This window comes from Sarcophilus harrisii, chromosome 5, assembly GCF_902635505.1.
Source record: "Sarcophilus harrisii chromosome 5, mSarHar1.11, whole genome shotgun sequence".
Taxonomy (NCBI): Eukaryota; Metazoa; Chordata; class Mammalia; order Dasyuromorphia; family Dasyuridae; genus Sarcophilus; species Sarcophilus harrisii.
Genome location: NC_045430.1, coordinates 117,390,912 through 117,415,077, shown reverse-complemented (window position 1 = coordinate 117,415,077; position 24,166 = coordinate 117,390,912). Strand labels below are relative to the sequence as shown.

The following is a 24,166-nucleotide window of genomic DNA, read 5'->3' as shown; positions in this document are numbered from 1 at the left end:
TTGTGGAAATATGTACAGGAGAATTGAACATGTTTAACATATATTGGATTATTTGCTGTCTAGGAGAGAGGATGAGGAAAGGGAGGGAAAAAAAATTTGGAACACAAGGTTTTACAAGGGTGAATGTTGAAAATTATCTATGCATATTTTTTGAAAATAAAAAGCTTTAATAAAATATTTTTTAAAAAAGACTGAGATATAGAAGAGAAAAAAATAGAGGTTTTCAACTGTACCCAGAGAAAGGACTATGGGGACTGAATATGAGTCACAGCATCTATTTTCACTTTTTTGTTGTTGTTTGCTTGCATTTTGTTTTTGGTAAAACTGTTGAGGTTGCGAAGGGGGGACCCCAAAAATTTTGAGTCTCAGACCAGTATCACAAGGTGTCTCAGAAGAATTTGCAGGCATCCCTTCACAACCTCAACATTTTACCATTTCTTTCTCCAGTTCATTTAATAGATAAACAAACTTTGGCAAAAAGATTAAGAGATTTGTCTAGGCCACACAGTTAGTAAATGTCTGAGGCCAAATATGAACTGATTCCAGTGCTAGCACTCTATTTACTGAGCTACCTAGATGCTCCATCCCACTGGTATCCTTTTTTTTTTTTTAATTAAAGCTTTTTATTTTCAAAACACATACATAGATAATTTTCAACATTCACCCTGACAAAACTATGTGCTCCAAATTTTTTTTCTCCTTTTCTTTTCCCATTCCCTCTCCTAGATGACAAGTAATCCAATGTATGTTAAACATGTGCAATTCTTCTATATACATTTCCACAATTATTATGTTGCACAAGAAAAATCAGATAAAAAAGAAAAAGTGAGAAAGAAAACAAAGAAAGAAAGAGACAGAGACAGACAAGCAGGCAGAGAGAAAAAGACAGAGACATACACATAGAGATTGGTTCCCAATCCAAAAGGGCACTATCATTTCTTAATATGATGCAACAAAGATGAAAGTAGTTTCAAATAAAGAAGAAGAGAGGAATTGAAGAGAGCTCCAGAACCAAATTCTTATCCAGGCTAGGCAATGTAAGACTAAAAATAATGGTATACATACAAAAACTCAAAGATCTGAAAAAAAAGTCTGATCTGAAGAGAAAGAAAGGAAATAATATAAGGAATGATCATGGGAGTCTATATAGATCTAGAGACAGAAGGCACCTTAGAGGTCATCTAATACAACTTCCTAATTTTACAAATGAAAAAAACTCAGGTCCAGAGAGATTGTGTATTGGTCAAGGTCCCACAAATAGCAAGAAGCAGCACCCAGATTCAAACTTATGTCTTGTGACTTCAGGTTAAGCTCTCTTTCTACTGGATCACATTGCTCATAAGATCAACTTGTTTTGAACAAAGCAAGCACTTTGTACTGATTTTATTTTTAAAGATAATTTAAGTGGGTAGATAAATTTGAAATTTAATGGACTAAATTTAAGCACAAAAATGGCCTCTCTGCCCCAGGGTCTTTTTCAATATTCCAAATGCTATTCTTGCTCCACATCAGTCTTGAAATGCTAGCCCTTTGTTTCTGTCTAGACTCTCCAAAGAAGAATACTGCCTACTACTACTTTGTGTGAGGTATACCTTCTAGACCTTACAGGAGTTAATATTACTACCTGCCACAAAGATTAGATATCTAGGGTGACTTCTGAAAGGATTAATCACTTCCACCCTCAATAGATTTCTTTCCAGAACTAATTCACCAATGGCCTGTATATTCCTACCACATTACACTCTCCCCAAACTTGTTATTCATTTCCTTCCTCAGCATTCTTTTCTCCAAGCTAAACATTCCCAGTTTCTTCAATTCTTCCATCATTTGGTATGAACTCAAATCTTTTATCATGCTGGGTTACTTTCTTTTCATGCTATCTATTTTGTCAATATCTTTCCTAAAATGTAAAATCCAAATTTGAACACATCACTTCAGATATGATCTGACCAAAACAGAATACGGTACTTTTTACTTCCTTATTCCTGGAAACAACATCTTCTTAATGCAGCCTCAGATCACATTAGCTTCTTTGGCTAAAATATGACAGTCTTGGCTCTTTTGAGGATATATTCTATAAAAACTCCCATATCTTTTTTCTTCCCAGACAAATTTGTCTAACCACACCTCCCCCATATTTTATTTCTAAAGTTGATTCCAGAACACAACTGAAGACTTTATATTAACCTATATTAATTTTCATCTTAGTAAATTCATCTCTATTTGCCATTCAGTATATTCATTATTCCTTCTAGCTTTGTATCATTTGCAAATTTCATAAGGACATTATGTCATTCATGCTTTTATTCAAAAATTAATTTTATTTTTTAAAAAAGTCTGGAGACAAGAGGGTTGAGTGAAAACTGGCTTTGTAGTTAAAAGACCTTAACTCAAATGCTAGCTCTTCTATTTATTACCTATTTGACCACTGGCAAGCCATTTAAATTCTCTTGACTTCAATTTTCTTATTTGTCAAATTAAGGCAACTAGAAGGCACAAGTGGCAGGAGTTCTGTGCCTGAAGTTAGGAAGACTCATCTTTCTGAACTGAAATGTCATTTATTCGTTTTCTTTATCTGTAAAAAGATGGAGAAGGAAATGGCAAACCCTTCAACTATGTGCGCCAAGAAGACCCAAAATGGAGTCATAAAGAGTCACACATGACTGAACAACAAAAAAATTACAGGATTGTACTAAATTATTTCTAAGATTCCAAGTTTATGATACCTATGATTCAATGAATATAGGTGTACTCCACTATAGACCTCCTGGCATGCTGATATTGAACTATTAATGAATACTCTTGGGAGTTCTGAAATCATTTGTACCACTATTGTCTAGCTCACATTTCCATCTTTTCCATAAGAATGTGATAAGATACTTTATCAAGTGGCTTTCTATCAATGTACTAGTCTACCCATTTGGTAATGCTATTTTTTAAAAAAAGAAAAGAAATGAAAGAAGGTTAGTCTGACATGATGTGTTTTTTATAAAACCATGCTGACTCTTTGTGAACCTGTTCTTTTCCTACATGTTCACTAAAAATCCCTTTAATAAACCACTGTAGAATTTTCCTAGGAATCAAAGTCAAACTATCTGGCCTATGTTTTGCTGATTCTATTTTCTTTTCTTTTTAAAAAATTGGGTCAGCACTGGCCCTCTCCAAGCCTGTGGTACTTTTCCTATTCTGGGGAGTGGAGTAGAGTGAGGCCATGGATATAGTGAATAAATGAAGCAAAACTATAGGGCAGGAGTTTTGAAACCAAAAATTTAAGGTCTTCATATCTATCAATAAGTTTATTAATATCAAGTGAGACTTAAAACAGGAAGACCAAAGGTATTCTCCAGTGTCAGAGAGGAGATCCAGTACGAAGTTCTGGTGAGATCATCTAGATTCCTATTTCTAAATAATATTATACAACTTGTATCAAGTCCGTATGAGATAAATTGAGTGAAGACTCTCTCATGGGAAGACAGCCTTAAACTATACCTTAATTGTGACTTGAGACTATAATAACAAGTAGAGCTATAGCTTAAAAAAAAAAAAAAAAATCAAAGGTGTTCCTCCCCTCTGATTTCCCACTACCTTTAAGTACCTCTTTTAAAGGTAATTTATTCTTTTATTTCTGGGATAGATTTTCATTTTTAGAATGTAAACCCAGAATACCCCAAATAATGGGAGAAAAGGCAGGCGGGGGTTCAAGCTATTTAATCTTGTATTTTGCAGTTTTTACTTGGCACTCCTTTTACTGACAAACACCTTGTCAGATGGGAGATGCCCTTTATCACGAAACCCCTTTCTGCTTTTTTCTTACTGAGTTTGGTTATTTTTGTGGTGGCTCTTGTCCCACATGTCCCAGATCTAAAAGATGGGCTAATCATATAGCAAGAAAAGGTGATAAATGACGAACAAAAAATGTAACCCATTTGGCACCAGCAGTAGGGAAGAAAACTTCCGTAATATTAGACACATTTCCTGTCACAAATTTAAGGGAGGATATGAAAAAGTCTCATAGATTAACTCAGCAATGGCGAGTTGTGATACCTGCAATATCCATGAGCTCACAAACCCTTTTAGGTATCTGATTCTATCCATATAACAAAGATGACAGCATAGTATGGTGAATAGAGAATTAGACTTTTATTAGAGTCAGAAAGACCAGTAGTCAAATCCCTCCTCTGATATTTACTAGCTGTGTGACCCAGCTGTGTGACTATCTGTGTAAACCTTCTGAGCCTCAGTTTTTTCATCTGTAAAAATGAGATAATTGGACTGCATGACTACCAGCTTAAATCTATAATTCTATAATACAAATTAGCATACAAATTTAGCGCAATATCAATCAAATTTTACAGGAGACAGAAACTGATACTACAACGGATTGCTGCGGTTGGCGTGGGGCAGCGAACCCCACATATATGTTCCTGTCTCAGATAGACGCTCATTTGCCACCCAGCTGTACCCACTTTGGTACTGCTTTGACTACTCCAACGGCCACCTACTAAATTCATCCCTGGAAAATCTCTCCCATCAGCCTCCATAACCCCCGGTCTTACGATCAAGGGGGAGGGGAAAACCCTTGACCATGTGAGTCTCTGCATTTTCACGAGATGTTTACTGAAGGAGATGAAGAGAACCCCAACCGGAAAAGCTAAGTGTATCTTATCCTTGCACCAGGGACAAAGTAAACCCCCTCCTTTTTTAAATGTTTAATGACTTTTTGTCCTAACATGGAGGACCAGCTTTAGAGCTATCTCTACTATAAGTACCCAGTGCCCCCATTGGAGGGTGGAGCCATAAATAGTAAAGGAACCGAACAAGACACGGTATCTCCCCAGATGTCCCGTTATTTGGTCTCCACCATGTCCCTGCACCAAATGCTTTCTCCCCTCCCTCTTTCAGCTTTTATGGTTTGTCTTCCCTATTTAGACTGCAAGCTCCTTGAGGGCAGAAACTTTTTCTTTTTTTGTATTTGTATGTGGAGAACTTAGAACATAGTTGGCACTTAATTAGTGTTTATTGACGTCTTGCCATGAATATTCTGCATATGAATAGCATAATATGCTGGGGACCTTCCTTAATGTCTTTAGAAAATGTCCAGATCTCAACAGAATATGTTGTCCCAGTTTTCACTTATTCTCTTCTATATAATGTCTATCTCTTTTTTTCCAGTGGTATAGCTTTCTAATAATATTTACTAGGACACTTTTCCCACTTAAATTTGTTTTTATTGTTAGTACTTTGCAGCCTACTCATACCAAGTGCCTCTCCATTGTCATTTGCATGATCCACAATTTAAATTATTTAGTTATTGTGGTAGTTCATAAATGACAGCAATAGAGCAGCACCAGAATAGTGTATTTGTTTATTCCTATGCTAGTGAGGAAAGGGAAAACTTCCAGGAAGGCAACTACTAACATTTACCCATACCTGTAAACAGAGATGCAAAACCTATCTTCCATCCCTGTTGTTGTCCCTTAAGGAACAACATATGAAGAATTCAGAGAAATGTGAAGACATAAAATAATGACAAGTTAAAAAAAAGTGCAAAAAGAATATACATATTGTAAATGAGCACATTAAAAGTTGGCAAATTCAGGTCAAATACAAATGGACAATTTTGGTATGAAATTATTAAATTTAGAGCACAAATTCTCACATTTTCCTAACAAGTATTAAACTACAAAAACAAGAAAAGACTCATCCTATACATTGCAATAACTTTATATAAAACTTAACTTTTCCAGAAATAGATCCTGTGGTGTCTTGGAACATTTGTTAAATCAGATTTCATATGTGAAAACAAAATTTATTATTAAAAATGAAGTTTTGATAAACATTATTAAAAATCTCAAAGGACTTTATTGGGTCAAAGTTGTTAATAACCTCTTACACTTAGCCCTTGACAATTTAAATTTAAGAAATGTGAATCAGCATTGTATAACTATGCAGATACAATTATTGCAATATAGAATCCATATACCCCTAAACTATAATACTGTTTAGTCTTGGAACCTGAGGATATGAAAAGATAGATACATTGAAATAACTTCAAAGAACAACTAAAATAATTTGGGCACTAAAAGAATACATTTATAAAGAGCTACTTAAAGTCATGATGCTTAAGAGGAAATGTAGAATGAATGGATATGTGTTGAGTGAATAGATATACTCATATCATGCGTAAAATATGTGTTTGTAACATTGGCTGTTAAGTCTCTTGAGTAAATCATATCAGTCTCACTGATGGGCTCTTGGAAACACATCTGATGTTTGTGGCAAATGAGGAGGTTCTCCCTCCCATTTTGTATTCTAGGCTAAAATATCCCATTTGAGCCAGTTATCTAGTAACTATAGTGATAGACATGATAAAAATACAAAGACAAAGATCAACACATACAGATAAACTGAAGATATAGTCCAAAGGAGTAACATTTGTTTAAAAGTTATCATTACTAAGGAGAAATAAAATTAGTCTTGATACCCAAAAAACATCTTATTAGAAGACAGTGCAGTACAATACGAAGAGCACTGACGCTAACTAGCTAAGACTTTAGTCCTGTGACTTCTTTTCATTCACATTCTTTTATTTATTACTAAGGAAGATGGACTGAAATACTGAGGTCCTACCCAGCTCTAGAAATCTATTAATCTATAACAATGGGAAGTTTAACAGTTGGGAAAACTAGGTTGACTTCAGTAGTATGTTTCCTAACATTTGAAACTATTAAATTTAAGAATTGAAATCCAAAAAGCAATTGAAGCAAAGTATTTGCACTTGAAACATTTAAAAAGATAATCCAAATTTTAACATTGTCTTATGTAACGGTACATAATCCAATAGGAAACCCCCTTCCCCCCCTACAATTGGACAAAATAATTGAATAGCCCAAGGTTCTGCCCCCTGAATCTTTCTTATCTTGAAAGATCCCTCTGCCTGTGGCCTTTCCCTCTGAGAACAAAGAACAAACAACAATGTTGAGGTTCAAAAGGAATCCCAAAAGGTTGGGGTCACAGACCAGTGTTACAAGGTGTGTCCGATAAAGTTTAAACACATATCCTAGTCAAGGGGCAAAGTTTTTTGTAACTATAATGCTAATTGAAGCGAGCTAAGTTCCAAAAGAATTTTGCCAAGAACCAGGAGCTGGGAGACACATTTATCTAGTTCTTCATGTCATTGATATACTAATTTTATGGCCTAGAGGTAGAACTGAAGAGTGATCTCAGGAATTTGGTTATCCCTGACCGGCAGATCTAGGACTAGCCTAAGGCCAAAAGACTTTAGAATCTTTGACAAATTGTGGAACCACTTTATTAATTTCCCCTAGAAGCTATTCTCCATCAATATCAACTATATTCCTGTGAAAATACTTTGTCCCTTCAGTGTCTACTTTTCATCTTCTTTTTTTATGTGAGATCTCATATCTTGATCCATTAGAATTTAAACTTCTTGAGGACAGGAACAGTCTTCCTTTTTTTATATTTGTTTTTCCATTATTTAACAGAGTAATTGGTAGGTACTTAGTAAATGTCTAATAAATACTTGTTTAACTCCTTGGAATGACTATTTCAGGTCTCTGCCTTAAACCTAGAGGAAAACAAAATATTAGCAATTAATTTTCAACAGTTAAAATGCTACCTCAGTTAGCAGTTCTGTACAGAAAAAGTAGAATTCAAAAACATTGATTAAATTTTGTATTTCAAAGCTGAGAGTGAATCTTGGCACTAAGTAGTAAATTCTGTCACTGGGCATAGAACCATAGGATTTAGAGCTAGACAGGGTTTCTGAACCCCTCTAAAATAACAATATTAACTAAGTCTGATAACTATGGTGGGAAACTAGGGATCAGAGGGGTAGAGTGACGGGTGGAGTGACTTGCCTAAGGCATATCCAATACAACTAGCAAATCACAAAGCCAAGATACAAATCCATCTTCCCTGACGCCAAAGTTTTCTCATTTCTTTACATAATATTCCAAGTAAGTTGCCTGGATAATATTTTTTTGAGAAGATTCACAGGATGGAATATACATAGCTCTTGAAAGACTTTCTCATTAGTATTCCTAAGCAGAGGCGGGGACACCAGCTCAGCAAAGGGAAGGGTCAGTAGAAGAAAGACAGGGGAAAGAATTGAAGTTCTCAAAAAGCGAGTCAGTACCCTCACACAGTGGTCTCTTTGTCCATGAGAAAAGAAAAGACCATTCTTAGTTGGAACCGAAACAAAAGTAGAATAGCAAGGAGATTTTCCCTCTCAGAAAATGAGAACCAACTTTTGTTTTCCATTTTTAAAAATAACTAAAGAGCCAGCACTGGGCAAGCCAGTCTCCTTTCTCTGAACACATTCAACGGGGAAGGATAGGCTTTCCAAAGATTTGCACTTTTTCCTCATGATGACAGCACATTTCCTCCTCCCCTATCACTATCCTTATTTAAATTATCTTATCCTAATTCAGTTTTATAAATGTTTACATTCTTTTCCTAGCATCCTCCTTGTTACTATCTATTCCACTCTCTTTTTCTGGCTTCCTCATGGCAAAAAATTCACTATTTCAACAAAAATTCACCAATTGGCTCAAAAGCCCCAAGAAACATGTCATTCCTCCTTACTTCCTGTCATAGAAAGAAGAGTAGAAGGCATTTATTTTATATTTATTCATTTTTTAATATAAATGATATACCCCTTTTCCTATTAGAAGTTTTGCTCAAGCATGAAGGGAGTAGCAAGAGATAGCAACTTTAGGCAGATACTAAACAATTTTGTAGTAATTTGATTACTGACAAACTGAGAAGTTCATTGATCCAAGAACTAACATGATGATGTAGTATTCAATGTATGTAAAGAATAATCCTTTAAACAGGACAGTAGGTTCTCAGAATTGGGAGAGACCAAAAAAATCTTCTAATCTAATGCATACCTGAACCCAGAATCCTTGTCCACAGCATCCCCAACAAGTTGTCATCCATTCCCTGCTTGAAGAACTTACTGCTTCTGTATGCTGATCATTCAATGCCTGAACACCTTTAATTGATAAGAGAGTTCTCTACTGAATAGAAATCTGCATCATTCCAAGTGTTATATGACATTATAATCAAGGGATCTGGGTCCCAGGCTTGATCCAGGCCACTCACAAGCTCTTTGACTCTAAACAATTCACTCTGTATATTTCTATGTCAGTTTCCTCACCTATCAAATGATGGTAGTAATACTTTTGCCTTTTAGAATATAAAGTTTTGGGAGAAAAGCATATAATAAACCATAAGAAATATATGTTAACCACCATTGTTGTTATTATTCTAGTCACTGTATTTAGTTCTGCCCACAGCAACTCATCTTACGCCTCTTATTCTATCCTCAGCATTTAACACAGTGTCTAGAATATAGTAGATGCTTAATAGGTGTTTATTGATTTGAAAGTATACATTGTCATATTTTTAAGAACTGTTGGTTTAAAGTAGTGTTATTTTTCATTGCAGCCTTTTTTTCCCAAAATCTAATTTATAGACTATAAGGTCTAATAACATGGGAATGGTTAAATATATCATAATACAGGAATTTATTGGAATTTACACTAACAGTACCCAAGAAAAATAACACCATTTAACAAAGAGGACATGCTTTGTAGTCAGGAAGAGCTGGGTTCAGATTCTCCTTCCTACATATTCCTATCAAACTTTCCCTGCCCCCTGGCAACTCTCTAAGATTATCATTTGCCTAGGAGTTAATGATATGCTTTGGTAGAGGGAGTTTTTTTAACTGGAAATTACCTATATCAAAAAAAAAAAAAAAAAAAAAACAGGAAAAGCACTATGGCATCCTAGATAGGATCCCAGTTGGAACCAGGAAGGCCTATGTTCATGTCCAGTTTTTAAGATATGCTGGCTATGTGACAACCAAAAAGTCATTTAAATTTAGATAGCTGTTACAAAGGGACAGAAAGGGGAAATGAAGAGTCACCTTCAAGGAACTGCAAGTAGGTCAGTATAGCTAGATCATAGAGGAGAGCAAGCTGTAAGAGGAGTGGAAAAATAGGAAGGGGACAGGTTATGAAAATCTCTAAAAGCCAAAAAAATAACTTTATGGTAAATAGGGTTATTTTTTCCTTTTTTTTTTTTATTATAACTTTTTATTGACAGAACATATGCATGGGTAATTTTTTACAACATTATCCCTTGCATTCCCTTCTGTTCCGACTTTTCCCTTGCCTCCCTCCACCCCCTTCCCTAGATGGAAAGCAGTCTTATACATGTTAAATATGTTATAGTATATCCTAGATACAATATATGTGTGCAGAACCATACATGTTGCACGTGTGAAACACTTGTTGCACAAAAAGAATTGGATTCAAAAAGTAAAAATGACCTGGGAAGAAAAACAAAAATGCAAGTAGTCCACATTCATTCCCAGTGTTCCTTTTCTGGGTGTAGCTGATTCTGTCCATCATTGATCAATTGGAACTGAATTAGATCTTCTCTTTTTGTCAAAGAAATCCACTTCCATCAGAATACATCCTCATACAGTATTGTTGTTGAAGTGTATAATGATCTCCTGGTTCTGCTCATTTTACTCAGCATCAGTTCATGTAAGTCTTTCCAAGACTCTCTGTATTCATCCTGCTGGTCATTTCTTACAGAACAATAATATTACCTAACATTCATATACCACAATTTACCCAACCATTCTCCAATTGATGTGCATTCATTCATTGTCCAGTTTCTAGTAAATAGGGTTATTAATAACCTTATTGAAGCTCATTGAGGCATAGGGGAAGAATAAATGTTAGAGCTACACTTTAGAAAAGTCACCTTGACAACTGAGTGAAGGAGATTAAACTGGGAATACACTCATGAGAGATAGACCATTCTCCTATTAGAAAGCTATTGTAATAGCTTTCTGTATCTTCAGGTGAAGATCTGAACCAGAGTTGTAACTATGAGGAAAGAGAAGGGAATACATATTAGAAAAGATTTGGTAATGGATTAGATCTCCAGGAGGGAGAGTAAGGAGTCAAGGATGACAGCAAGATCAGAAACCTGCATAACCGGGAGGGAGGGAGAAAGTGAGGAGGAGGGGAGAGGAGAGAGAGAGAGAGAGAGAGAGAGAGAGAGAGAGAGAGAGAGAGAGATATGAAAGAGAGAAGAGAGAGATGAGAGAGAGATCTGGGAATCATTTGTGACTCTCCCAGTGATTATCCCATGAGATCTGATGAGATCACCCAGTGAGATGGTATAGAATGAAAGTGGAGAAGGGAGCTGAATATAGCATCTTAAAGCTTTATAATTCTTTTAAAAATCTTTAAATAGTACATGTTTTCCAATTACACAAAAAGATAATTTTAACATTCATTATTTTAAAATTTTGAGTTCAGAAACTTTCTCCTGCCGTTTTCTCCCTAAAACAGTAAGCCATTTGATATCAGTTTATATGTACAATTGTATAAAGCATATTTTCATAATAATGTTGTAAAAAAAAATAAACATACCAAGGAGAAAAAAACCATGAAAAATAAAGTGAAAATAGTATGCTTCAATCTTCATTCAGGCTTCATCAGTTCTTTCTCTGGATGTGGATAGCATTTTCCATCATGAGTCCTTTGGAATTGTCTTGAATCATTACATTGCAGAGCAGAGCTAAGTCATTCAAAACTTGCTCTTAGTTCTGCTCATTTTACTTTGCATCAGTTCTTGTAAGTCTGTCCAGGTTTTCCTGCACAGTAGCATCCCGTTCCATTCTCATGCCACAACTTGTCCAGTCATTCCCCAATTGATGGCATCCACTTTATTTCTATTTTTTAAGGTTATATAATCCTAACTCAAGTTTAGTGGACATGGAAGAAAAACCAGCAAAGAAGACTGAGAAGAAACTATTGGACAGGTGAAAGCTGTGTTTCAAAATCTTAGAGAGGAGAGAAAAAAAAAAAAGTTGATGGATAGTATCAAAAATCAAAGGAATAAAAATTGAGAAAAAGCTGTTATATTTGAAACTGGCAGGGCAGTTTCAAATAAGATCTGAAACCAGATTGCAAATAGTTTAGAAGAGAGTGAGAGAAAAGGAAGAGGAGGCACCAGTTGCAAATTGCTTTCTCAAGGAATTTAGCTATAAAGGGAAGGAAAAATAAAATAGTCACTTTCTTAGGTTAAGATGTCTCTAAAAGGTGCCTGCTAAAATGAACAAATTATTTAGCAAGGGCATTATATTAGGGATAGGACCTGTACACTGATCAAATTATTTAGCTACTATCCCAAGAGGAACACTATTCAGGACTCCAGGCAAATATAACATTGGAGCATTAGATACCAAGTAGAAGCAAAAAGGGAAGATTTCAGTAAGAAAACTGAGGGATAAGTGGTTTGGACTAAATGATCTCTAAGCCTCCTTACATCCTTGACTCTCAAAGTCTAAATACAAAAGACAAACTTTCTGCTTAGAATGTCAAGATGAAAAGGACCTTTAATGAATGAATGAGAATTTATTAAGTGCTTGCTATTTGCCAACTACTTTGCTAAGTAGAGGAGTTCTCACAAGTACAATATTGATACAAAAATAATGCCCTTACCCTCAAGAAGCTTACAATTCAGTATGAAAAACACTAGAGATTATCTCTATGATTCCTTCCTTCTAAGAAATTTAATCTGAAAAAAGATTCAGATTCAAAGTCGTACTGCTAGTGGCAAAGCCAGGAATCAGGTCTCTTGGCTTTCAATTAAGTGCTTTTTTGAGTGCATCCTCAGAAAGCTTCCCAAGCCATCATGACCCACAGTAAGCAGTACAGAGAAAGAATTCAATAAAGTCTGTCGAATGAATAAATGACATCTGTTCTTCTAGGTCATAGTTGTTTATTTTTTTTAATGTTTCTTGTAAGTGATAAGTTACAGAAGGAAGCCATATTCATCTGAATACAATTCCCAAGAGTGAGAGGATAAGCAGATAAATTAATCTGTTATTCAGGTTTTTGCCTCTTTCAATAATAATTCATAAAATATTTTCTAATACTCTGGTTAAAAGACTTCATGGCTTCTGAAATTTATTTTATTATTACCAATAGATTACACTTTCTCATAAATTCTATCATAGACCTATCTCACGAAGTGGCAAATAAAGAAAAAGCATTTCCACAATGGAGCTCTAGTTTTCTATGTTGTCTTCACATACAAAGATTGCTGGCATCTTAAGAAACATGGGAAAAGTTATTTCACTGCAAGTGTGATCCAATTTTTTTAATAAAAGTTAGCGATGTGTTGGTCAGCACTTACTTTATGAATTCATTCATGCTTCCAAAATATAGTGGCAATAGCCCAACTCCAATGAAGCCATTCATACAATGAGAGAATTTTCCCCAAAGGGAGTAACTTTTGCCCAAGGGTATGATTACCATTACAGGGATGGAATTTCCACCGGTATGAATAGCTAAATGTAAAATCTCACAAGATTTTATGTTCAGTCACTCAGTATGACAGGAATTCAGTATACAACATCACAGATGTGTTCTAGAGCATTTCCCATAGAATCCTCCCTAAACACAGGAAATTTCACATTTTCTAAATGGCCTAAACTGTATCTGCTGCAGAATCCTACCAGCCAATGAATAAGTATTCTCTGATGAACTCAGAAATGTTCTAAAGAGGAATTACGTACTTTATTAGCAGAATTGCAAGCTTTCCATTCACTTCTTCTATCTTTCAATAGCACTCACTTCTTATCTTTAGCTTTCCTGTGTTATAGACACTATTGGCTATAGACTTGTGAGGTTTAACTGGACATCCTAAAATAAATCTTTCACATTTGACTATGATGAACTGAGTAAGAAACAGATCTCTCCACCAGGAAGAGCAATGTTTGATGCAGATTTGTAAATGCATGGACTTGGCAGAATATTTTCTATTCATAAGAAACATGTAAATCTATTTTAAAATGACTCCCAGGAAATAAGCATATATGTTTAGCAATGACCATAAAGATGCATTACTGCCAAGAAGATGGACTTAGTTTTAAAATCAGACTTAACACAAGATCTCATTATCTATCAGGTTCAATCTAGAAACCTGGAGCATGGGAAGAAAGGATGCCAGAAGTGAAGGAGAGATCATTTATAGAAAAACAGCAAGATAAAGAGAAGGAAAGACAGGCAAAGTAAAGAGAGAAAGATTGGAAATGGAGTCTTTTGTATGTCTCTTATATTTCTTTCTACTTCAATTAGTCTGGTCATATCTTGTATCCCACAAACATTTCCTTGGTAGTCTCTATAAGCTGCTCTTTGTCTCTCCCTATGCATTAGATATAAAACTGTTTGTCTCCCAAGTTCTATTCCAAAACATAGATCTTTAACTATAAAAGATCTACCCTCTTTTTAAGGGAGAGGCATTATTATGTTCCTTCCTACTCTATATTCTAAAACGTAAAGAGGTTTCAAAGAATAGCAATATTAAGGACTGCCCAACAAATACTCATGATCTGTTCCTATATAGAGAGGTTTCATTCTTCCCTTCATTTATAACAAAGTGTAAATGATTGACTACAGCAGAAAGGGCTACCCCTCACAGAAATTAATGTTAACACTAATCAAAGTTTTGAGCCAAAAAAAGATGACTTTTTTAGGCATGATAGTCTTTACTGGATTACATATATCTGCTGCTCTCCACTTCAATTACACATAAAATCCACTGTATGGATTCTATAAACATTACACAAATTCTCTTGAATTAAAGTAGTGTGGAATAATTGGAAAGATAATGGATTTAGAATAGGAGACCTGAGTTAAGTGCTGGTCTCATGTGACCTCACTCAAAGTAATTTTAGTTTATTAGGATGCAGTTTTTTTTGTAAAATGGGAGAAAGGAGTTGGGCTTGATTCCATGAATTATAAATGGATACAATGATCCATCCAATGAATATCACAAACAGCCTTAAATTGATCTTACATATAAACAGGGTATAAAAATGATCATATAATACATCAAAAAAAGAAAACCAGTCCATAATTATAGAGGGATATCCAACAGATCGATGAATAAATGTTGAGCCTAGTATTTTCCTCTTTTGAAATGGAATAAATAGACCAATTGTAATGTCCATCCTGATTTAACTAGCCCTACAGAATTAATTAGGGTAAATAGCTTTCTAGCTTAATGCAATCATCACAATGAGATCAACAACCTGAAGAATACAGATCTTATCATCTATAGAATCTTCATGAAGTAGCAAACACATTTGGCAAAGAAAAGTCATCCTATTTTATTCTTCACTTAGAACAAATATTCTAGCTAGAGCTAGAAAGAACTTCAGGACCCACCTAACTTCTTAATACCCTCATTTTACAAATTGGGAAACTGAGGCATGTACACTAAGTGGCTTGCCCAGTGTCACATAAACTATAAGCAACTATAAGTGAAATGAGGTTACTTCTGTTGTTCTCTTTTCAAGGAAATCTTGTAAACTGTTATATATGATGGGTAATTTGATATAGGTTATATATGTGCTATTATATAAAGCACATTTCCATATTAGTTACAGTTGTGAAAGAAGAAACCAATCAAAAGGCAAAAAAAAAAAAAAAAAAACACCAAAAAAATCAAGTGAAATAAGTATATTTTGCTTTAATTCAGAATCCATCAGTTCTTTATCTGGTTATGAATGTTATTTTCCTTCACAAGTTCTTTATGCTTGTCATTGTGTTGTTGTACATCATTGTGTTTCTAAGAGCTTAGTTATTCATAGTTGATCATTATTAAATATTGCTGATGCTGTACATAATGTTTTCCTAATTCTGTTCATTTCACTTTGCATCAGTTTGTACAAGTCTTTCCAGGTTTTCCTGAAATCTGCCTGTTCATAATTTCTTATTGAATAAAAGTATTCCATTATATTCATATACCATAGTTTGTTCAGTCATTCCCCGATTGATGAGGGTCCCCTCAATTTCCAATATTTTATCACCACAAAAAGTGCTGCTATAAATATTTTTTGCACATATAGGTCCTTTTCCCTTTTTTATGCTGTCTTTAGGATACAATCTAATAGTGGTATTGTTAAATTAAAGGGTATGCACATAGTTTGATTGCCCTTTGGGAATAGTTCCAAAGTGCTTTCCAGAATGGTCAAATCAGATCAGGATTCTACCAATGATGCATTAATGTCCCAGCTTTCCCACATCTTCAACATTTATCATTTTCCCTTTTTATCATATTAGCCAATCTAATAGGTGTGAGGTAATACCTCAGAATTGTTTCAATTTCTCCAATCAAAACTGCTTCACATGCTTATAGATTGCTTTGATTTTTTTAACCTGAAAACTATTTAAATCTTTTAAACATTTATCATTTGGGGAATGGCTTGCATTTTTATAAACTTACTCAGTTTTCTATCTATTTGAGAAATAAGGCCTTTAACAGAAAAAGTTTCTAAAAAGCTTGTTTCCCAGCTTTCTGCTTTCCTTTTGTTTTTCATTTGCATTGGGTTTTTTTATATTTCCTAATACTCCCTCTCTCTTATTTAGTCATGAGTTCTTCCCTTCCTAATACATAGATTTGACAGGTGGACTATTCTTTGCTCTTCTATTTTGCTTATGCTGTCATCCTTTAGGTCTAAATCATGTACTCATTTTGACTTTAACTTAGTACATGGTGTAAGATTTGTGTCTGTATCTAGTTTGTGCTCTATTTTCTAGTTTTCCCAACAGTTTTTGTCAAATAGTGAGTTTTTATCCCAGAAGTCTTTTGGTTTATCAAACAAACACCAGGTTATTGTGATCATTTACTACTATATCTTGTGTGCCTAATCTATTCCAGGGATCCACCACTCATTTCTTAGTCAATACCAGATAGTTTTGATGTTTACTGATTTATAAACTGAGATCTGACAATGCTAGACTACCTTCTCTTGTATTTTTTTCCCACTCATTCCCTTGATATTATTAACTTTTGTTCTTACAGATGAATATTATAATTTTTCTAGCTTTATCAAATAATTTTTGGTAGTTTGGTTGGCATATCAGGTAGAATTGTCATTTTTTAAATATTGGCTCAGCCTAACCATGAGCAATTGATATTTTTTCAATTGTTTAGATATGACTTTATTTGTGTGAGGATTGTTTTGTAATTATATTCATATAGTTCCTGGGTTTGTCTTGGCAGGTAGACTCTCAAGTTCTTTATATTGTTTACAATTATTTTAAATGGAATTTTTCTATCTGTTGCTGTTGGACTTTATAAGAAAAACTGATGATTTCTGGAAGTTTATCTTATATCCTGCAACTTTGCTTAATTTAATTTAATAACAACTTAATAAGTTAATTATTTCATGTAGTTTTTTAGTTGATTCTCTTTTTGAGGGAGGATATTTGGGCTTAAGTGACTTGCCTAAGGTCACACAGCTAAATAAATGTTAGATCTCTGAAGTCAGATTTGAACCCAAGTCCTCTTGATTTCAGGGCCTGTGCTTTATCCACAACTCTTTGTCCCTTTTTGCTGCTTCTTTTTAGGGGATTCTCTAGGGTCTTCCATTTATTTCTATGTTTTCTAATATTTTTAATAAGAATAGGTCCTATATTTTGTCAGATGCTTTTTCAACCTCTATTGAAATGATCATGTGATTTCTATTGGGTTTTTTTTAATTCAAGTGGTTAATTATGTTAATAGTTTTCCTAATATTGAACCAACCCTGCATTCCTGGTATAAATCCCACCTGGTCATAGTGTATAATCTTTGTGATATATTGCTATAATCACTTTGCAAGTATTTTGTTCAAAATTTTTACATCAATATTCATTAGGGAAATTGATCTAAAATCTTCATTCTTTATACCTCTTCCTACTTTAGATACAGTATCCTATTTGTGTCATAAAAGGAGTTTGGTAAGACGCCTTCTTCCTCTTTTTTTCCAACTAGTTTTTATAGAATTGGAATTAATTGCTCTTTAAATATTTGGCAGAATTCACTTGTGAATCCATCTGGCCTCAAGTGTTTTTTCTTAGAGAGTTCATTAATGGCTTATTTGATTTTTTTCCCCCTAAGATAACGTTACTTAGGCATTCTATTTCCTGATCAATTAATCTAGGTAATTTATATTTTTGTAGATATTGAGATTGTCAGAAGTCTGGTTAATTTTGACAAAACTTTCTTCACTTTTGTAGAGGGAATTTCCTAGGCAGTACCAGTTTTGTAGTTGTCAATCTAGAATACTCAAATACAAATTATTTTTCAAGAGATCTCCAGATTCTCTCAAACCACAGGTTATATATTGGGGACTCATCTAAAACTGTGATTTTCTTTCTAGCTATATTACATATTTATCATAGCATGAATCAGGACAGTTCATCCAAGATTTCTCAATAGAATAAGAATCCATTGGGAAAAGATTGTATAATATAGTATTTTTCTTTCAGGCATTATTTTTGTTTTTGTGTCACTCATTTTATTCTTACTTTTTCCTTTTTAGAGGTGGGACTAGTAGCAGGAAGTGAAATCTGGAGCAAACAATAGCTCCCCTACTACAGGGTCTATATATGGCTGGCTTGGAGCACAGACATAATCAAGTTACTTTTACTTCTTTTGTTGCTTATTTGTTTGCTTGGAGAATCAGCCCTCCCATCTTACCTAGCCTGGAGTGAAGCAGCCATTCATGGTCCAATCACATTTCTGATTAGCATGAAAACTTTTACTTAGTTGTAAGTATGATTACTCAAATATTATCTTATCTTCAAATGAGGAAGCTGAAGCTCAAGAAGATAAAGAGATTTGCAGATGATTATGATCACATAAGTAATAAGTGCTACAATTTAAAGTAAAAGAAAAAAGGAAACTTTGACTTTGATCTTTTCTGATTTAGACAAGTTCACCCTTCTTTGGCAATCTGATGCCCCCCCACCCCACTCCATCACATACTCACTAGGGTTCACCATCTTGGTGCTGGACTTACTATAAGCATATAAACAGCTTTATTCCCTACAGTAGCTCAGAACACCCAAAGTCAAGCTATCCACTAGCTTCAGTTTCCCTAATAGTAGAGATTATACATGTGTTTCATCATGCCAACAAAGCTGAATTTACTTTTGCTCATGTGGATAGGGTGGAGACTTCCTGGACCTCAGGTCCTTGGGGTCCAGCTCATCAGTAATATGAGGACAATAATAATGTTGGCTCTATTGGACATGGTGCTTTTTATCTGGAGTCCACTAGCAGAGGCTAGTGGATCAAATTGAATTCAGGAATTCTGAGCTTCATGCAGCAAAGTCAGTTGAGTATATGTACTATATCTAGTACCAAAAGATGAAAAGGGACACCTGGCTGTCTAAGGAAAGTACCAACCCAAGTCAGAAATACAGAAATTTTTTGTATTAGTGAGAACTCAGAAGGTACCAAGACTTCCAGCCCCTTGATGTCTCTTTCAATTAAAAAAAAAAAATTACACTACTTATTTCTTTTTTTTTTCATAACTTTTTTATTGACAGAACCCATCCCTGGGTAATTTTTTTTTACAACATTATCCCTTGCATTCACTTCTATTCTGACTTTTCCCCTCCCTCTCTTCACCCCCTCCCCCAGATGGCAAGCAGTCCTATACATGTTAAATATGTCACAGTATATCCTAGATACAATATATGTGTATAGAACCAAACAGTTCTCTTGTTGCACAGGAAGAATTGGATTCAGAAGGTAAAAATAACCCAGGAAGAAAAACAAAAATGCAAACAGTTTACATTCACTTCCCAGTGTTCTTTCTTTGGGTGTAACTGCTTCTGTCCATCCTTGATCAATTGAAACTGAGTTAGATCTTCTCTTTGTCAAAGAAATCCACTTCCATCAGAATACATCCTTATACAGTATCGTTGTTGAAGTATATAATGATGTCCTGGCCCTGCTCATTTCACTCAGCATCAGTTCATGCACGTCTCTCCAGGCCTTTCTGAAATCATCCTGTTGGTCATTTCTTACCGAACAATAATATTCCATAATATTCATATACAGCCATTTATTCAGCCATTCTCCAATTGATGGGCATCCACTCAGTTTCCAGTTTCTGGCCACTACAAAGAGGACTGCCACAAATATTCTTGCACATACAGATTCCTTTCCTTCCTTTAAGATCTCTTTGGGATATAAGCCCAGTAGTAACACTGCTGGGTCAAAGGGTATGCACAGTTTGATAACTTTTTTGAGCATGGTTCCAAATTGCCCTCCAGAATGGCTGGATGTATTCACAATTCCACCAACAATGTATTAGTGTCCCTGTTTTCCCACATCCCCTCCAACATTCTGCATTATCTTTCCCTGTCATTCTAGCCAATCTGACAGTACACCACTTATTTCAAAGGGACATTGAAAGAAAAGTGCTTTTTAAATCTGTTATAATCCTACAAAACAATTCTAAACATACTTAATGGATTTCTTGTGGCCTAGCCTAAGATGTACTTCTTTTCCAGATCAGGCATAGGTAGGTTTAACCAAGAAGTAGCAGTATTTAAGCTCCTTTGACTGCTTTAGTGAACTATTGGCTACTAGCTTGCCTAACAGTGAGGGGTAGAAATCAGTCTGACCATTTTCCCACTACTATTACTGGGGTGCAACATAGGAGTTTTTAATCCCTTTGAATTAGAGACTTTTTTTTTTTTTGGTAAGTTTTGAATTAAGGTATTTGTACTTTGTAACGATTTCTTAGTAGTTTTTGTCACTCTAAATACCTTATCATGTCTTGTTTGTTACTTATTTCCGGCACAACACTTTAAAATACCAAACCATGTATAAAGTTGTTAAGGGTGAACTAGAGTATACCAGAATTAGAAAGAGAGAGGGTGGGAAATGAAAGAGAAAAGGGAAGCACTAACTTTGGAGTCCTAAGACCAGGTTTCAAACCTTACCTCTGATGCTTACTTTTTTTTTATGATTTTAGACAACTTATTTTATGTTTAGTCCTCAGTTTTATCTTGCATAAAAAGAGGGTTGAAATTACATAACATTTTAGTTCTTTCCCACTTCTAGATCTATGATTCTAAGGTTTGCTTGTCAAATTCACATGTGATATAAAATTGTAAGGGATAGCTAACAATATGAACCAGAGTCAGAATCCAAAAAATACTTTGACAAGCTGAATTTGATTGAGCTTTATCAATAAGATGAAATAAAATAGGGAGAAATGTAAAGTTCTGAAGTTACGTTCCAAAAAGTGATTTCACAAATACAAGATGAAGGAAGAATAACTAGACTATATACGTAGCACATTAGCTGGGACTTGGAGGAAGCCAGGGAAACCAAAAGGTGGTGGTGGTGGTGATAAGGAAGAGAGTTCCAGGTATGAGGTAAAATGCCTGGAGGAGGGGGAGAGAGTATATTATATGTTATGTGTGAGGAAGAGCAAGGAAGCCATGGAGCACATGGAGAGGAGAAAGATGGAAGAAGATTGGAAATATAGGAAGGGGCTAAGTTATACAGGATTTTAAAAGCCAAAGGATTTTATATATGATCTTAAAGGTAGGTGGGAGCCAGTTGTGCTTATTACTAGGAGGATGATATAATCAGACATGAATTTTAGGTAGATCAATTTAATGATTTACAGGCATTTAGTCCGAGGGGGGGAGGTAGACATGATAATATTCAAGGTCTTTACCTTCTATATAATTTTTTCCCCAAAACTATTTTAGTCCTTAATAAAGAGATAGATTTTCATTCAAGACATTAAAGGTATTGTTACTTATGTTATTTTCAGATGTGTGTTTCACATACACACACACACACACACACACACACACACACCCCTTTCCATACTAGCCAAAAAACGGTATTGCCTTTATGACCACTACCTATAATCACAATTAACATGAAAACAACCTTACCACTCTTAATGAAATTTCACAAAACATTTATTCCCTTGAGTCCTTCACTCTCAGATAGTTTCTCTTAAGCATTCTGCCTCAGAACAACTGCCACTGTCTCTTGCTGTTTCTTAGGGCCCCAGCCTTTGTTGCTTTTTATCATTCCGACTGTTCTTCTTACCCTAAGAGCTTTGCCTCTTCCTTTTTTGCAGCCTTCTTCCCACTTGCTAGCAAACTCATTGCTTGGGCCACCAGCAACATCCCTCCAGCACTGCCCTAGAGATGGATTCTTGCCTAATGTTTATCCCTTCTAATATCAACCTATGTGGGATATATAGACTGAAGAGGGCACTCCAACTTCCTGGGGCAAGTTTTACTTTCACTCTTCCTTATAAAAAAGCACCAAAGATTTAAAGTAACTTTGATATTAAAATATTCATTTTTTATTGTAGGAAAAAAAGGCCCTTCTCAATCAGTTAATCTAAAGCCCATTGGCAAAGACTGGGCCCATAACCAGATGTTGCTTGATGTGAGTCAGCCCAGTCCTCCCTATCCAGTTAAAACCCCTGAGCTACTATAAACATTTTAGCTGAAGAAACTTATTATTTCCACTGAGAGCTGTGACAGCAAGCCCATTAAATAATTTGTATTGCCTAACAGTAATATGGTTATTATAAAAATGACAGAAACCCTGAGTGAGTTGGAAAGGACCTCATATTTCATGTAGGCCAACCAAAACCTCAAAAGAAATCAGCTTTAATACATCCTACAAATAGTCATTCATCCTTTACTTGAAGACCTCCTGTGATGAGCAGTAACTCAATAAATACCTAGACAGTCAGTTCCATCTTAAAAGAGTTCTTAAGGTTAGAAAGTTTTTCTTTTTGTAGCATCAAAATCATTATAACTGTTATACATGACAGTCCTGAATACTAGGAGATAGTTATCACGTCCTTTCCCATATCTTCTCTTATCCAAGCAAAACTACATTTATTAAATATTATAAATAAAATTTTTAAAATATCAACCAATATTTAAATAAGCATATGCTCCACACTTCTCACTATCCTAGCTGCCCTACTCTTTACAAACTTCAGTCAGTAAATATCATTTCTAAAATATAGCACCTAGAACAGGACACCTTATCCTCTGTTTGGACTGAATAAGGATGACAATGGGACTTTCAGCTCCCTTGTTGTGCATATAATATACTACATAATGTAGTCTAGGACACAAATAGATAAATAGACAGACAGATAACTAAACCTTTCTTTATTGGACCATCTTATTTTCTAAATGGAGATGGAAAAGGATATTTTGTATAAAACACAAAGAAAAACAACTTGAAGAGAAATATAGTTATGAGAAGTCTGTAGTAAAAAGCATGTCCCCTAGAGGGAAAAGTAGTGACTAGTTGTAAAGATATCTACAATACATTGTTTCTCAACAGCTAATTTACATATTATAGTTTTTAAAAGTTGGAAGTTCTCTATGACTGGGAAACTGAATCTAAAGAACTGTTTGGGGATTATAAAATTGCTGTCAATTAACTATTTGTGTTATGTCAAACAATGTGAATTTTTTCATTTCTAGGTTGCTACACATAAGAAGGCCCTGAGGCGTTATAATTTGAGGCATTATAAGCAAGTTAAGAACACTCAAAAGAATGAGAGAAGATGTCTACCAGATATGGTTGGTGCAGGAAGCTGATCTTATTAGGAACAAACTTTGATTTTGGAAATCAATTGGAGAAAGCAGCTTCCTATGCTGTATGAAGAACTGCTGTATAACTTGAGGGAAGGGAAACCTCTCAGAAGCTTGTCCACATGGCCCTTTATTATTTTCTGTGGCTTTCCTTGGCAAAGAACTGAAGCATTGTCATGGTTTTTTCAGTGAAAATCAGTTTCCTTTCAGCCTCAGACTTGCAAGATTATTCAGGTCAGCTCTCTGTAGGCTCTTCATAGAGAGAGAAAACTCAGTCTGTTTCCAGAGTTTTCACTTTAGATTCTAAACTCTTTCAGTGTACAGATCAGTCAGAAGTTAATAAGAAATTACAAATATTTATTCTGTCTTGGATTCACTTTTCCTGATAGCCGGCTCAGAGTCTGTCCCAAGCTTTTATCTGAATTAGTGTTAAACAGTCTTCTTTAACTCCAGTCAGTTCATGTCAGCCTTCATTCCCACAGATCACAAAAGTCTATAGGGGTTTGATGTGCAGCTTTTTCTCCAAGTTCTCCAAATCCTTTGACTCGTTCTTAACAAAAGAAAGGGAAAGAGAAGGTGGTTGGCAAGTACAGGAAGGTTAGGTGGAACCAGGCAAAGCTATTATCTTTGCAGCAATTGTTCTGCATTTCTGTCTTTCACGT

At 35.0% G+C, this 24,166-nt stretch overlaps 1 long non-coding RNA gene across 2 annotated transcripts in view; it reads left to right on the top strand.

The window, feature by feature from the left end:
• The window catches only part of LOC116419662, an 88,094-nt gene extending 64,248 nt beyond the window's left edge, over positions 1 to 23,846 (top strand). Inside the window, exon 4 of one of the 2 annotated variants that reach the window (XR_004229935.1) lies at positions 23,394 to 23,846. This is a non-coding gene — a long non-coding RNA (uncharacterized LOC116419662). Of the gene's footprint in view, positions 1 to 14,025; positions 14,153 to 23,393 lie in introns of those variants that run through there. The other variant, XR_004229936.1, reaches the window with a different exon arrangement.
• Positions 23,847 to 24,166: the final 320 nt, after the last annotated feature.